The sequence below is a fragment of the Pseudophryne corroboree genome, chromosome 5, assembly GCF_028390025.1.
Source record: "Pseudophryne corroboree isolate aPseCor3 chromosome 5, aPseCor3.hap2, whole genome shotgun sequence".
Classification (NCBI taxonomy): domain Eukaryota; kingdom Metazoa; phylum Chordata; class Amphibia; order Anura; family Myobatrachidae; genus Pseudophryne; species Pseudophryne corroboree.
In genome coordinates, this window is record NC_086448.1 from 754,058,768 (window position 1) to 754,070,877 (window position 12,110).

General features: G+C 45.9%; 1 pseudogene; it reads right to left on the reverse strand.

Annotated features, from left to right (window-relative positions):
• Window positions 1-11,704: 11,704 nt before the first annotated feature.
• LOC134930015 (5S ribosomal RNA) lies at window positions 11,705-11,823 on the reverse strand (annotated as a pseudogene).
• Window positions 11,824-12,110: the final 287 nt, after the last annotated feature.

Below are 12,110 nucleotides of genomic sequence, written 5' to 3' on the forward strand. Positions count from 1 at the left end.
TCGCAGATGGCGAGTAAGTCTGGAGCTACTCTGAAACTGCTACGAGGTGTGTAATCGCAATATTGCGAATACATCGTTCGCAATTTTAAGATGCTAAGATTCACTCCCAGTAGGCGGCGGCTTAGCGTGAGCAACTCTGCTAAAATCGCCTTGCGAGCGACCAACTCGGAATGAGGGCCAATGTAATGATATGCTTATACTTTAAACCTTAAATAGCACTGGCAATACAAAGTATCTGCAGTGCATACACATTAACAATGCAGGTTAATCTAAAACAGGTTAAACAAATTAATCTACTTTAAAAGCCCAGGCAGGAAAATGAAAACACAACACTGTTTGTGGTAAACCACTGGACTCTAACACCACAGTGGATTATTCAGAGAAAAAGGGGTAAACAGATACAAGTTATACTCTACAGCAGGGGTGGCCAACCAGTCAGTGACAAAGAGACAAAAAACCTTGTTAGGTACGTCAAAGAGCCGACATCGAGCCGATGGCGCGCATGCAAATATGAAATGTGGCCTTGTGCCTGCTAGACCACACCCCTGGTATAAAATACATTCAAAAAAGCCAGAACGACATAAAATACATTTTTTTAGAGCCAGATCCATTGAAATAGCCACTTTCACAAAAAATAATTGAAAAAGACAGATTCACACAATACAGTTCAGCTCCCCCATGTGTCACTCCAGTCAACACCCTCCTGTCACTCCAGCCAGCTCCCCCATGTGTCACTCCAGCCAACACCCTGCTGTCACTCCAGCCAGCTCCCCCATGTGTCACTACTTCCAGCACCCTCCTGTCACTCCAGCCAGCTCCCCCATGTGTCACTACTTCCAGCACCCTCCTGTCACTCCAGCCAGCTCCCCCATGTGTCACTACTTCCAGCACCCTCCTGTCACTCCAGCCAGCTCCCCCATGTGTCACTACTTCCAGCACCCTCCTGTCACTCCAGCCAGCTCCCCCATGTGTCACTACTTCCAGCACCCTCCTATGTCACTCCTGCCAGCTCCCCCATGTGTCACTACTTCCAGCACCCTCCTGTCACTCCAGCCAGCTCCCCCATGTGTCACTCCTGCCAGCACCCTCCTATGTCACTCCTGCCAGCTCCCCCATGTGTCACTACTTCCAGCACCCTCCTATGTCACTCCTGCCAGCTCCCCCATGTGTCACTACTTCCAGCACCCTCCTGTCACTCCAGCCAGCTCCCCCATGTGTCACTACTTCCAGCACCCTCCTGTCACTCCAGCCAGCTCCCCCATGTGTCACTCCTGCCAGCACCCTCCTATGTCACTCCTGCCAGCTCCCCCATGTGTCACTACTTCCAGCACCCTCCTATGTCACTCCTGCCAGCTCCCCCATGTGTCACTACTTCCAGCACCCTCCTGTCACTCCAGCCAGCTCCCCCATGTGTCACTCCTGCCAGCACCCTCCTATGTCACTCCTGCCAGCTCCCCCATGTGTCACTCCTTCCAGCACCCTCCTATGTCACTCCTGCCAGCTCCCCCATGTGTCACTACTTCCAGCACCCTCCTGTCACTCCAGCCAGCTCCCCCATGTGTCACTCCTGCCAGCACCCTCCTATGTCACTCCTGCCAGCTCCCCCATGTGTCACTACTTCCAGCACCCTCCTATGTCACTCCAGCCAGGACCCTCCTGTGTCTCTCCATCCATATCCCCCATGTGTCACTACTTCCAGCACCCTCCCGTGTCACTCCAGCCAGGACCCTCCTGTGTCTCTCCAGCCAGCTCTGCCATGTGTCACTCTAGCCCACCCTCATGTATCACTACAGCCCCCCCCCCCCCATCAACTCGTGCCATTGCAGCAGTCCCTAATGTGTCCTCTGTTTGCTTGTGAGTGTCTCATCTCTAGTATCTGACTCCTTCAGTTTTCAGTCCCTGTAGTGCTGCTGCGTGTCTGGCTGGAGTGCAGCGGTTTCGGTATCTGTTGTGGTCACATGATTTAGAGTGTTGGGAGCCACATTTGAATAAAGAAAGAGCCACATGCGGCTCAAGAGCCACAGGTTGGCCACCGCTGCTCTACAGGCTAACAAGGAAATCTAAACAGAATAACAGAGAATAATGGCTACAGAGAATATACATACGTGGGGAATCATTCGCAAGCGCAACCTGGATCCAGTTCTCAGTTATCAGGGAGAAAGCCTTCAGAGTCTTACTGACCGGCCAGGCAACAGTGGTTTTTTTATACACAACATGCATACACAATACAATGGTCACTGTAATCTCATTGTTCATTGGACACAGGGATATGTCTCTACATTACAGCAAAGGTCATAGGTGGATTTGAATAGGTAGGCGATGTCCTTCCCCAACTGCTCTGGTGGGAGGTATCCTCTGGATTCCAGCCGCATGTGTAATTTACAGCAAATACAGTTAATGTTCATAATCTACTTCTGTACATAACTATACGCAGGAGCGAGCGATCCTTTCCTAACTAACACCGGAATGTTACCCTTAAAATACCCTACAGCTGGATACTAGACATCACCTACCAACCTTTATCTGACCCTTCCTATCATGCAAAGAGGAATCTCTCTGTCCAGGAACTGTTTAAACTAACATTACTCGCTGTCATGGTCTAGGGGAACAATATCTACAAAATGCACTATTTAGGTTAATTATGCTATATTCTGATAGCACGCTACACGCTCACAAACTCAGCCGTAAATACACATATCATGCGCACGAGTCGCCGGAGCGTCTCTTACGCAATTTGCGGATGTGTGCACGCACGGGGGACTGGGTGCACGAGCAGCGCGCACATGCATGGGGGGTTAGTACAAGGAATATGTATAATGATATTTTTCGACTTTGACAGCGTGATGTCACAGAACTGCCTCCGCGCCACAGCCGCACCCAGATCCCCAGAGGCCCTGACTCCGCAACACAGCACCTGGGCTGCCAGCCTGGAAGCCCCCGAGATGGCTAATGTAATAGATAGAGTGGGTGATATCGCGGAGGGTAATGTCTGGACGCTGAATCAATGTAAAAGGTGACAGTGCTGCGCAGTGAAGTGGGTGTGCAGTCAGGGCCAGTGCTAGGATGTTCGGCGCCCCCCTGAAAACTATAAATTGGCAACCTCGCATACTTTACAAAGGCACAGCGCACATAATACCTCCTGTAGTAGAGACACTTACACATGTAACGTTCCCTGTACCAGAGACGCTTACACAAGTAACGACCCCTGTACCAGTGACGCTTACACACATAACGCCCCCTATACCAGTGACGCTTACACACGTAACGCCCCCTGTACCAGTGACGCTTACACATGTAACGCCCCTCCTGTACCAGTGACGCTTACACACTTAACGCCCCCTGTACCAGTGACGCTTACACACGTAATGCCCCCTGTAGCAGTGACGCTTACACACGTAACGCCCCCTGTAGCAGTGACGCTTACACACATAACGCCCCCTGTCGCAGTGCCGCTTACACACGTAATGCCCCTGTACCAGTGATGCTTAGACTCGTAACGGCCCCCTATACCAGTGATGCTTACACACATAACGCCCCCTGTACCAGTGATGCTTACACACGTAACGCCCCCTGTAGTAGTGCCGCTTACACATGTAACGCCCCCTGTACCAGTGATGCTTACACACGTAACACCCCCTGTACCAGTGACGCTTACACAAGTAACACCCCCCTGTACCAGTGACGCTTACACACGTAACGCCCCCTGTAGCAGTGACGCTTACACACGTAACACTCCCTGTAGTAGTGCCGCTTACACACGTAATGCCCTCTGTACCAGTGCCGCTTACACACGTAACGCCCCCTGTACCAGTGCCGCTTAGACACGTAAAGCCCTCTGTACCAGTGACGCTTACACACGTAACGCCCTCTGTACCAGTGCCGCTTAGACACGAAACGCCCTCTGTACCAGTGCCGCTTAGATACGTAATGCCCCTGTATCTGTGCCGCTTAGACACATAACGCCCCCTGTATCAGTGCCGATTAGACACGTAATGCCCCCTGTACCAGTGATACTTACACACGTAAAGCCCCCTAAACTACAGCTCCCAGCAGCCCTTAGCGCTGAAGCATTCCGGCCCTTAGGGCTGCTGGGAGCTGTACTTTATTGAGTACATCTTCTTCCCTGTAATGCGGCTCGTTGGGACACCAACGCTAACAATAATGACTGGCTGCTGTGCGAGTCTCTGTAAGAGCCACTGCCAAAGGGAGGACAGCAGCTTAACTGCTGACAGGAGGAAAAGCAGGAGATTACCCGCCCCTCCCTCCCTCACAGTACCTCCAGCCTCCATCCGCGGCACCCCCACACACCCCCTCCAGCACCCGCGGTAGCTCCGGACCACCTCCCCACCCACAGCAACCCCGCACCCGCCCTTCCCGCCGCACCACCGCATTCGCCCCTCGCCCACCCGGGGCACCCCCGCAACTGCTCTTCCCCCACCTGCCGTGGCTCCGGACCCCCACCTGAAGCACCACCGCAACAGCCCCTCCCACGGCACCCCCGGATCCCATCCGCATCTTCCCCACAACATCCACTCCCCCAACCAAAGCACCTACTAGGTGATTCACCAGGCCCTGCGTGCGCTGTTCATGCCATGCAAGGGGCTTCTCACCCCTTAACCATTGCACGCCCTTTGTCCGTGCAATATTTAACCACTCACACAATTATGATTGGAGGTAATACTCCATATAATAAAAATATTGCACGCCACAAGGATGTGCAAGGGTTAAGGGGGCGTAGCCCCTTACGACGGTGTGAAGAGCGCCCATAGGGCGTGATGAATCACATAGTTAGTTATATAGTGCCTGTGCATATTCCGTTGCACTTTACAATTAGGAAGAAAACAGTAATAAAGTAAGACTGGGCGATAAAGAGGTAAGGAGGGCCCTGCTCGCAAGCTTGCAATCTATAGGGAAATAGGGATTTGAAATACGAGGATAGCTGATATTGGCCCTCATTACGGGCTGATCGCTAGCTGCTTTCGTTCGCAGCGCAGCGATCAGGCCACAAAATGGCAATTCTGTCCATGTGTATGGGGCGCACTGCACACGCGCGTTGTACTTTCACAAAAGCCAATGCAGTTTTCGGGGAGTGTGTGAAAAAACGAAGGCGTGCCAGATAAAAACGCAGGAGTGGCTGGGAAAATGTAGGCGTGGCTGGGCGAACGCAGGGCGTGTTTGTGACATCAAAACAGGAACTAAATAGTCTGAAGTGATCGCAAGCTAGGAGTAGGTCTCGAGCTACTCAGAAACTGCACAATCTTTTTTTGTAGCAGCGCTGCGATCCTTTCGTTCTCACTTCTGCTAAGCTAAGATACACTCCCAGAGGGCGGCGGCTTAGCGTTTGCACTGCTGCTAAAAGCAGCTAGCGAGCGATCAACTCAGAATGAGGGCCATTGTAAATTGGACCAACCAGGTTCAACTACAGTTCTGTACTTAGAAACATCTTACCCTCTTAGGGGTATATTTACTAGACACTGGGCTTTCAAAGTCTCTGATTGTTGTTGGCTTTCACCACTGGATTTAAAAGAGCAATATCCATAAATGCAAACTTAGCATGGTCATTTTTAATGGCGTGGTTGACGCCGCTATGAATCAGTAGCTTTACAAACCTGCTGTTTATTAAATATGCTCCTTATGGGCCATACACACTTGCCGATGTGTGCAGCTGATATGAACGATCTCGTTCAGTAATGAACTATAAATCGTTCATATCGATCAGTGTGTATGCACCAACAATGAACAATGCGCGTCCCGGCAGTCATTCATCGTTGGGTTTCCCTCATTCTGCATAGCAAGCTAATTTGGAAGATGGTCGGTAATCCTTGAAATCGTCCATCGTCCAAATCGGAAACATCAGCAAGTGTGTAAGGCCCATTAGTCTGTTGTTTACAACCTTTTGTTTATTTACAAGCATGCGGTATAACAAAAGCTTAATGTTATACTGTGTACACACTAGAGATGAGCAGGTTCGGTTTTACTCGGATTTACTCAGTTCTCAAAACGGCATCTTATTGGCTCACGGATATCTCTTGTTTTGGATAGCCATTAATATGCCGTTCTGAGAACCGAGTAAAACCGAGTAAAACCCGAACCCGCTCATCTCTAGTACACACTAAGGGGGTCATTCCGACCTGTACGCACGCAGCGGTTCTTTGCTGCCTGCGCATGCGCAGCGCCCGCAATGCGCAATCACGTCGTTGCCCAGTGATAGCCGTCACCGGGCAACGACCAGAAGAGAGAAGAAAGTGATCGCTAGCGCGATCGCAAGAAGATTGCCAGGGCGGATACTCACCGTTTTCCGAGCGTGGAGATCTGAACGCAGGCATGTCCAGGCGTTTGGAGGGCGGATGTATGACGTCAATTCCAGCACCTTCATCACTGGATCCATCGCACAGGGTAAGTAACTGCAGGGCTAGTCTTGTTCTGCACAAAACTTTTTTAGCATAGCAGGGCTGCACAAGCGATCGCAGCCATGCTAAAATACACTTCCCCATAGGCGGCGTCTAGCTGATCGCATGAGCAGCAAAAAGTTGCTACGTGCGATCAACTCGGAATGACCCCCTAGGTGACATATTGCCCATTTGAGTTCGAACGGCTGATATATGGCTAGCAGGTTGGTGTGATGTTAGTGTATTAGAATGCTTAATATTTGTAGACACTCCCTTACTAACATGTGTAAGCCTGAATCTTCAGTGATGGTCCCTGGGACCAGGGGGATGCTAGGAAGTGGGTGGTCCAGTGTGCAGTGTGCCTGGAGTTGGTGATGGAATAAACAGCACAGCAGTGAACTCACATGTCTCTGTGTCCTGATGACTGGATTTACAAACATATGAACAAAACATGGTGTCAGAAGAAGTTTAACTTGGACTGCTAGTGCTCTCAGAGTGTGAAAGAATCTTGCAGAAGTCTGTAAGGCTGTGGTGCTCAGTGTCTGCAGGGCCTGCCGTGTGCTCCTCTCTTCAAACAGTGAGTAACCATGGATAGACTAGCTCCTCCAACCAGCATGCTGATGTCTGGTAACTTGTCTGAAAACTGGAAAAGATTTAAGCAAAGGTTTAAAATATATCTTGCTGCATGTGGAGCTGATTCAGAGGCTGACAAAACTAAGGCATCCATTTTCCTCCATGTGATAGGAGAGGATGTGCTGGACATTTATAATAGTTTTCAGTTTGATGAGGGGCAGAATATGGTGCTATCTTCTATAATGCAAAAGTTTGAAGATTACTTTGTGCCAAGGAAAAATGTGACATATGAAAGATATAAGTTTTTCACATGTGATCAGAAGTTTGTAGATGGATTTGATCAGTATGTTACAGAGCTGCAATCACTCAGTAAAACCTGTGAGTTTGGTGATTTAACGGATTCACTGATTAGAGATCGTATTGTCTGTGGAATACCTGATAATGGACTCAGAGAGAGACTGCTGAGAGAGCAAGACCTAACACTAGAAAAGGCAGTGACTATGTGTAGATCTGCAGAAATAACTAGATTTCAAGCCAAAAAGTTACACAAGGATGCTGATGCTGCTGTATATGTAGTGCAGAAAACAGAGCAAAGCAGACCTCCATTCTCAAGAATGAAGCAGTCTAAGCCACAGTCTAATAAGGGAATGTGTAGTAGATGTGGAAATGCTCACAATCCTAAAATGTGCCCTGCTTATGGTAAAACCTGCATGAAATGTGGTAGACTTAATCACTTTGTCAAATGCTGTAAAATTAAAAGTAAAACAACCAAAGTGCATGCTGTTAAAAAAACAGATGAATTCTTTGTGAATTGCATTGAACTTTGCAGTGCAGATAAGAAAGAATGGATTGTCCCTTTAACTGTGAACGAGATTGTCATTCCCTTTAAGCTTGATACTGGCGCGCAGGTGAATTTAATATCATTTCAAGACTATAAGACTTTTGGAGTAAAACCTAAAATTCATCCAGCCAAAGTGAAAGTTACAGGGTACACTGGGGAGGAAATTCCTGTGAAAGGTACATGCTTAGTGACACTGAAATATAAGGGACAAGAGTTTAAAACATCTCTACTGATTGTGGATAAAAATGTGCAACCGATTCTAGGATTAAGTTCCTGTGAGAAACTAAGCTTGCTAAAGAAAGTTTTTATGGTGACATCACAAGTAGAAGATGACTGCAAATCGATGTTTACAGAATACAGAGACTTGTTTGAAGGTCTAGGTTGTTTGCCTGGAGAGCATAAAATAAATATAGACACGCAAGTTTCTTCAGTGATACACCCCTGTAGAAAAGTGCCATTTGCGCTGAGAGAAAAACTGAAACAAGAGTTAAATTGCATGGAAGCCTTGGGTGTGATACAGAAAGTTGATGAGCCTACTGAATGGGTAAGCTCATTAGTAATTGTTGAAAAGAAAAATGGACAACTCAGAATATGTCTACATCCCAGAGATTTAAACAAAGCTATTACACGAGAACATTTCAAACTACCAACCAGAGATGAAATCATGTCGCAATTTGCGGGATCAAAATGGTTCAGTAAATTGGACGCATCTTCAGGATTCTGGCAAATGAAGCTAGATGAGGCCAGCTCAAAGCTTTGTACATTTAATACACCAGAAGGTCGATACAGATTCCTTAGACTACCATATGGAATTTTGTCTGCTCCAGAAGTATATCACAAAAAGATACACATGATTTTTGAACATATTCCAGGTGTTGAAACAATGATAGATGACAGTATTGTCTAGGTATCTACAACGGAAGAACATGATTCTAGATTGAGACAAGTAATGGAACTTGTCAAGAAAGTGAATCTAAAGCTAAACAAGGACAAATGTGAATTTGGCGTGAATACACTTACCTTTATGGGCAACGTGGTCTCGGATCAAGGTGTAAAATCAGACCCAAGGAAAATATTATCCATAGTGAACATGGAATGTCCTAACAACAAAGACGACGTCAGAAGATTCCTAGGAATGATTACTTACTTAGGAAAGTTTATTTCTCAACTCTCTGAATGAACAGCCTCTCTTAAATGGTTGTTGGACAAAGATAACGAGTGGATGTGGTCACATGAACAAGAAGAAAGTTGGCAAAACTTAAAACAGATCATTACAGAGCAACCAGTGCTAAAATTCTTTGATTCTGCGAAAAGAATAAGAATTTCAGCAGATGCTTCGCAATTTGGCCTAGGCTCAGTGCTCTTACAAGAACATGAGGATACATAGCAACCAGTAATCTATGCATCAAGAGCACTGACAAGTGCTGAAACAAGGTATGCTCAGATAGAAAAAGAACTTCTAGCGATCACATATGCATGTGAGCGATTTCATCAGTTTGTGTATGGTCAAACATTTACAGTGGAAACTGACCACAAGCCATTGGTAGCTATCATGACTAAATCATTGCATGACTGTCCCATGAGAATTCGACGAATGCTTATCAGACTACAGAAATATGATGTACACTTGCTGTACTGTCCCGGCAAATACATGTACATTGCTGATACACTTTCTCGTGTTGTGGACAAAAGTGAAGGTTCCAAAAGTCTGATGGATGAAGAGATAGAAGCCTATGTTAATTTGATCGTAGCTTCTCTACCAGTGTCTCTTGCAAGACAAGAACAGATTAGGAAAGAAACTGAGACAGATGACACAATGAAAGTGTTGAAAGATATCATTCTGAAAGGTTGGCCAGCAGAAAAACATGCGTGCCCGCTGTCTATCCATGATTATTGGATGTACCGCAGTGACCTTACAGTTGTCGATGGTATTATTTACAAAGGCAATAGGTTTGTCATACCTGCACGACTAAGAAAAACTATGCTGTGCAAGATACATGAAGGCCACTTAGGAAAGAAAAATGTAAGCGGAGAGCGCGTGAAGTTATGTATTGACCAAGAATGAACCAAGACATAGCACAGAATACAGCTACATGTGAATTATGTCTTATGTATAGACCGAAACATCAAGTCGAGCCACTGAGTCCTCACGCAGTGCCAGAGAGACCGTACCAGAAAGTTGGCGCAGATTTGTGTGATTGTAATGGGAAAACGTACATTATCGTGACTGATTATTACTCTAACTACCCTGAGGTGAAGACACTACGTACAACTACTAGTAAAGCCGTAATCAATTGCATGAAGTCAATCTTTGCAAGACATGGTGTTCCTATGGAAGTGTTCACTGACAATGGTCCTCAGTTTTCCAGTGCTGAATTTAGACAATTTGCTGATGAGTGGGAATTTGTCCATACTACGTCAAGTCCCCACTATCCACGCTCAAATGGGTTGGTGGAAAGTTCAGTAAAAACTGTAAAGAGTCTCATGAAAAAAGCTCAAGAAGGTAAAGAAGATTTCTACAAAAGTCTTTTAATCTACCGCAGTACACCTTTACAGAATGGACTTTCTCCTGCACAAATGCTTATGAGAAGGAGGATTAGAGCAAATCTCCCGATACATGATGAACTGCTTAATACACATAACTCAGCGTTGGTCAGACTGAGTAAGGAACGTCAACAGGCGAAACAGAAACTATTCCATGACAGGCGAGCAAAAAGCTTATCTGATCTAAAATCGTGTGACCAAGTCCGTCTCAGAGATCACGAGAAAGGTATTTGGGTGCAGAAAGGTATTGTGCAAGCACAAGTAGCACCAAGATCTTACACTATACGTACAGAGCGTGGAACGGAAGTAAGAAGAAATCGGGTGGATTTAAGATCTCAACCAAACCATAATGAAGACAACATGACATGATCTGACATGTATGATGATCCTGATAATGGTGAACAAACCACGATTCTAGAAAGGTCCAATATGGTTGATGAAACGCAGACTGTGTATGAAAGACCCAAAAGGGAAATACGCAGACCTGAGAGATTCATTGAAACGTGTTAGATGATGTTCTTAATATGACGTTGTTAATTGTTGCATTGAAGCGTACAGGGCTTATCTTTAAAAAAAGAGGATGTGATGTTATTGTATTAGAATGCTTAATATTTGTAGACACTCCCTTACTAACATGTGTAAGCTTGAATCTTCAGTGATGGTCCCTGGGACCAGGGGGATGCTGGGAAGTGGGTGGTCCAGTGTGCAGTGTGCCTGGAGTTGGTGATGGAATAAACAGCACAGCAGTGAACTCACATGTCTCTGTGTTCTGATGACTGGATTTACAAACATATGAACAATATGCAAAAGGAAAATTGGGTTAAGGATGCCGCACAAGAGTAAATGATGTTGCATGAGTAGATAATTAATGTAAGTTTCCAAGAAAACCGACCAACCGAAAAAACTTTCGGAATTAATCACCATCTACCATTAAACTGTCAAAGTTGTGGGTAGAAAAAAGGAGGGTGATTGTCGATGGTGCTCCCATGGGTCTATTACATTGGTAATAAAGAGAAGAGAGAAAAAGAAAAAGAAACCCTTGTTGGGAGCACTCACTCTTGGAAACAATGGAGAGTTAGATAATACTTGATAAATTAGGTATTTAAAACGTAACTTTTAATTATTTATAGGTAAAATACGGAGTACACCCTGTTTTGTTGTTTAAAATGTAATTAAATAAACGTGAATCATTGGTTTCGAATTACCGCTGTGAATATATAGGTGAAAACATGTATATATATAAGGCCAAAAAATTGCAAAAAAAGGTTCGGCATGAAATATGGCAAAATCAAGGAATGTGCCCACCAGGTATTGTTTTTTAGGTTAGTGCAATAATCTGAGTATTGCCGTCAAGTAAAACCTACAACACCAGGTATTCCTTAGTGGTCAACCACCTAAGTACTGACCAGGCCCAACACCGTATTGCTTCCAAGATCGGACGAGATTGGGCATGCGCGGTGTGGTGTGGTAGTAGATTTCGGTTTGAGCAGCTGGTATGCAGCTATCAACTACAACACAGACCTGGTTCTTGAAATGGGCAGATAGCCTCTTAGAGAAGAGACATGTGTTTGACCATCATTGCACCGAATTGTATTCCAAATATATAGGTATACTAAGGTTTAAATCATATGATCAGTCGGTTTTGCCAAACTGAGCCGCCTGCATGTTGCTTTTGATTGTGTGTGCTATGCAACATAAATCCCCAATGGATTTTTCACACGTAGTAGGGCATAAGAAAACCCTTGTTGTACTGATGACACGCC